A 5,043-nucleotide genomic window follows, 5' to 3' on the forward strand; every position below is an offset into this window, starting at 1 on the left:
CCTATATACAAGCGCTCTGAACCCTACTTTGTCCTGAGCCAACCTTATTTTCTCTGACACACTTTCTCCCATTACCCCAGTTACTGAGTCAATCTATCTCATCAAGGGTCCTCCTCTCTTGCTCTGTCCCTCCACCCTCCCAAGCATAATGTCCCTCTCCAAGAACAAGTGTCTCCTTGTTACATGCCGAAAGTACGTCAGGAGAAGCTTCAGACTCATTACTTTCATGGAGGAGCCTGATTTCACTGTCTCCAGGACTAACCTGCTTGTTCTCCTGGTAGTCCACAGTATATTTAATACTCTTCTCCAGCACCACAGCTCAAAGGCATCAATTCTCCTTCTAAAATCACTAGTCATTGTCCAGCTTTCTGATGCATAGCAAGTAATTGAGAAGACCATGGCCTGGATCAGGCACATCTTATCTCCAGCCTGACATGGTTGCTTTTCAGTAGGCTAGAGAGGTCTCTGATAGCAGATTTTTCCCAAAGCAATTCATCTATTTAATTCCTGGCTGGGGGAGTGTTGATTGTGGAGACAAGCAAACGGAAGCTGTTAACAATCTTAATCTCTTCACTGTCTATCATGATGCTGCCAATTGGCTCAGTGGTGAGAATCTTTGTTTTCTGGATATTTTCTTGATTTTAAGAATGCAGCGTGAGTTCGGCACTTTGGGTTTTCTAACTCCAGCCTTTTGCACATTTTATTGTAATACGTTGTCTTCCCAAGCTGCCTTTTGACATCTTCTGTTCAGCTCCTTGTCTATCTTTGTAATGACATTTTGCATTCTTCATGGATGATATTCTTTATATCCTCCCACAGCTCATTTGGTCTTCACACATTAGTATTCAATGCCTTAAACTTGTCCCTGAGTTGGTTTTGAAATTCAAGTGGGATATACTCAAGGTCAAATTTTGGATTTTATTTAATTTTCTTTAGCGTCAGCTTGAACTTGCATATGAGTAGTTAGTCATCTGAACATACATACAAGTAGTTGGTTGTCCATTTCACAATCAATACCTGGACTAGTTTTCACAGGTGATACTGAGCTTCTCCATTGATTCTTTCCACAGATACAATCTGTCTGGTTCCAATGCATACCATCAGGTGAAATCCATGTGTATAGTGTTTATTTATGTTTCTTATAAAAAAGTATTTACAATGAATAAGTCATTGCATGTACAGAATTCTATCATTCTGTCTCCAGCTTCATTTGTCACCAAGTCAATGTTTTCCAATTACTGATCCTTCTTCTCTTCTCCCAACTTTTGCATTCCAATTATTCATTATTATTAATGCATCTTTATTGAATATTAAATTATTTCTGACTTCAAAAGTTGGTAGAAATCTATTTCCTCCATTTTGGCTCTAGTTGTTGGTGCATATATTTGAATGATAATGGTATTCACTGGACTTCCTTGTAAGTGTATCAATATTACCTGACCACTCATTGCATTTCAAGATGGACTTTTCACTTTTTTGTTTATTTTTTGGTAATTTTTATTTTATTTTAATGAACATTTACAGAGATTTTAGATTTCCATTCATTCATTGCTGCACTTCTCTCCCTGCCCAGCCCTCACCCCGCCCCCCCCCACCCTGTTCGCTCCTCTCTTTGAAAAGTGAAGGAAAAACTCCCTCCCTGGTACACAGTCCCCCCGCATTCCTCTCACCGCCCCAAGTACATTCTACTATGCAACCTTAATTGTGGACTCTTGTAATTACGATAATACCCTATCATACATTGCTTTTAAATTATTCTCTCCCTCACCTGTTTCAGTGCAGTATACACAATTTATCCAGTTTTTCTCAGTCTTACCCCAACCCTGATATCAGTCCCATTTTACCGCAGTGGCACCATGCAGTATTTGTTCTTTTGCAACTGAGATATTTCACTCAGCATAACGCCCTCCAGGCTCACCCATTTTGAATAACATTGCATGAGTTCCTTGTTTTTCAATGCAATGTAATATTCCATTGTGTGAATATACCACAGCTTCTCTACCCATTAGTTTGTTGATGGGCACCTGGGTTGTTTCCATCTCCTTGCTATTGTAAACAAAGCCACAATAAACATGGGTGTGCATACATCTGCTTGGATGTCAGTTATGGTCTCTTTGGAATATATTCTCAGTAGTGGAATTGCTGGGTCAAATGGTATCTCTATTTGCAACTTTTTGAGAAAACGCCATACCACTTTCCACAGTGGTTGCAACATTTTACACTCCACCAACAGTGAATAATGGTTCCAGTTTTTCCACAACCTCAGCAGCATTAGTTGCTTCACTTTTTTAACTATGAAAGCAACCCTATTTTTCCTCCCTTTTTTATCTCTGGCATAATAGATCATATGATCATTTTTTTCCAAATGTCCCAGTACCAGTGGCAAAGTTTAATAGGAGCAAGCAATAGATGTTGGAGAGGATGTGTAGAGATAGGACTCTCCTACAACAATGGTAAGATTATAAATTGGTACAGCCACTGTGGAAGGCAGTTTAGCATTTTCTCAAGAAGCTGAACTTAGAAGTTCCTTATAACTTAGCTATTCCACTACTATAAATATACTCCAAGGAAATTAAGATTGTAAACCAATGTTCATAGCAGCATTATTCACCATCACAAGAACATGGAAATAGCCCAAAGGTCCAACCATAATAGAATAGATTGAGAAATGGCAGTACATTCCTGTGATAGACTACTTAGGAACAATAATTTCAAAAATTACTACATAACTTGTGGGAGAATGGAGAGCATTACATTGAGTAAATTAACTCAGTCTTACATGGACAAATACTGCTTAAAAACGTTATTGTAGAAATAAAAAGATAACTAGTAAAACAATGATGCAAGGCAGAGGGCAGGAGCAGAGAGGTAAGTTTGAGCAAAAGGGAAGTCATAGGTTCACACAATTTGGTGGTGGAAGGGAGGGAGATAAAGGAAATGGGAAAGATTCCAGGGGATCTGGAAAGATAGGTTAATGGTGGACATAGTTCAGTGGTGGTTAATTTTATAAACCATAATGAATGGCGATGTTTGTATGAATCACAATGTAACAAAGAGTAGCTTCAAAAACCAAGGTATACAAACTTAATAAGTAAATCAATATAAAATAACAATTAACATAAAAAGAATACAAATATGAAGAGCTTAGATGCTAGAGATTGTCTAGGCTGAATATAAATTCCAGATTTGCATTTGTGGAAAGAATAGCATGGAGTAGCACCCGTGGCACAGTAGTTAAAGCATCAAGTTGCTAACTGAAAGGTAGATAGTTTGAAGGGACCTTTGCTCTAAGAGAAAGATGATTCCAAAGATGTGTTTGCTTTCCCCTCCACCCCCCTTTTTGGTAGCCTTGGGAAGCTCCTTCCAAGTCTCTCTGTCCATCAACTTTTTCATGTATAAAAAGGAACTAACTCTGATATCATGAGGTGGTTGTTAAGAATAAATGAGAATGTTTTTTAAAAAATAAAATATGCAGAGGAAACAAGATGGTGGCAATGGAGGAAACAGTATAAGGAGCTGGAGGAGTGGCAAGCTGAATAGAAACAGGCCACCACGGCCCTCCCCAGTCCTCAGTTTATTGATAATTGAACAATTAAACAGTTGAATACTGGTCTTCAGTATGGATCGAGACTCAACATCAAGAGGACAAAGATTCCCAAAAAAGAATGGGTGAGTCCCACAGCTCCCAGCTCCCCATTGCTGAGCCCACACCACCGCCCCAGCTCCTTGGGGCCTCCACAGCCAGACCCCAGAGACGCCCTCACCTGGGATGGATGGCGGGTGCCAGGCCTGGCGTCTAGTACAATGGAGCCTCCACACTGGCACAGAATAAACTAATTCTAAAATAAATTCTCGGAACCAAGATGGTAGTGGTAAGAATACAGCATAAAGAGCAGGAGGCCCAACAAGCCACATTGAAACAGGCCACACTGAAACAGGCCACACAACTGAAATATACCTAAACAGCAAAACAGTTGACTGTCATCAATATGGACTGAGGCTCAACGTCTAGAGGACAAAGATTCTCAAAAGAACTTGGGTGAATCCCACTCCTACCTGCAACCAGCCACTAAGGACAGGCTGTCGCAACCCTATGGGGCTTCTGTGGACGGAGCTGACGGGTCCCCTAGACCGGAATGGGCAGTGGGCGCCAGGCCGGGCAGCCAGTGTGACAGAGCGCCCACACGGCTGGCAGCTACAGATGTCAGCAGCTGCGGAACCCTGCCTGGCACAGGACTGGACTGCAGGTGACAGTAGGGCTGAGGGTGGGGGTGGAGGCAGGGGAGGCGCCATGGAACCTCAGGAGATGAAGGACTTGATAGGGGAAAGCATCTCGCTGTCCATGAAGATTTCCTTGGGTAGGTCAGAGAAGAAAAGAAGATCATCAACACAATGGATTGATAAAGTGTCTGTAGCAATGGGCTCGGGCATGCCTCGGACTGTGGAAGTGGCTTAGGATAGGGCAAGGACTAGATCTGTTCCTCAAAGAATTGCTGCGAGCCAGAGAGAGATCGGTGGGCCTAGTAGATAGAAAGCTATGCTAGCAAACCAAAAGCAAGGGATTTTAATCTGCAGCCCCCAGGCATGGTTTTGTTTTCAGTCAAACACTCTTCTAAGTAATATATCACTGCTCTGTCAATTGGCTGTACAGAGATAACTCATGGTTGCTGTGAGGCTAAACACTGTGACACTGAAGTGACAAATGTGATAATGGTTACACATGGTGTTTGATGGAGCTCTCAGATTAAAACAAGCTTGGAAACAGGATTAGTGTCCAATTCCGAAATCACTTACCTCCGGAAACTCTATGAATTTAGAAAAACGATGAAAGTTATATAAGGGAGAGCCATTTGGCCCACCTGCCTTCCCCTCACCCCCAACATCCAGCCCTCTGGGTGTGCCGCCCAGCCCCCTCTCCCTCCAGGAGGTGAGCTGCCTGGCCTCCGGTGTGTCCCACCCTGTACCCAGGGAGTGGCTCCCAACTCCCCAGGGAGAGCCACCTGGCCCCTGGGGAGAGCCTTCAGGTTGCTGGAAAGAGCTGCC

At 42.5% G+C, this 5,043-nt stretch overlaps 1 protein-coding gene across 1 annotated transcript in view; it reads right to left on the reverse strand.

Moving 5' to 3' along the window:
- Nucleotides 1-5,043, reverse strand: part of CFH (complement factor H) — a 256,291-nt gene that overhangs the window by 238,477 nt on the left and 12,771 nt on the right. The window lies entirely within an intron of this gene.

The sequence above is a fragment of the Elephantulus edwardii genome, unplaced genomic scaffold (genome assembly GCF_000299155.1).
Source record: "Elephantulus edwardii isolate Elephantulus edwardi_28Jun2011 unplaced genomic scaffold, EleEdw1.0 scaffold00110, whole genome shotgun sequence".
Lineage (NCBI taxonomy): Eukaryota > Metazoa > Chordata > Mammalia > Macroscelidea > Macroscelididae > Elephantulus > Elephantulus edwardii.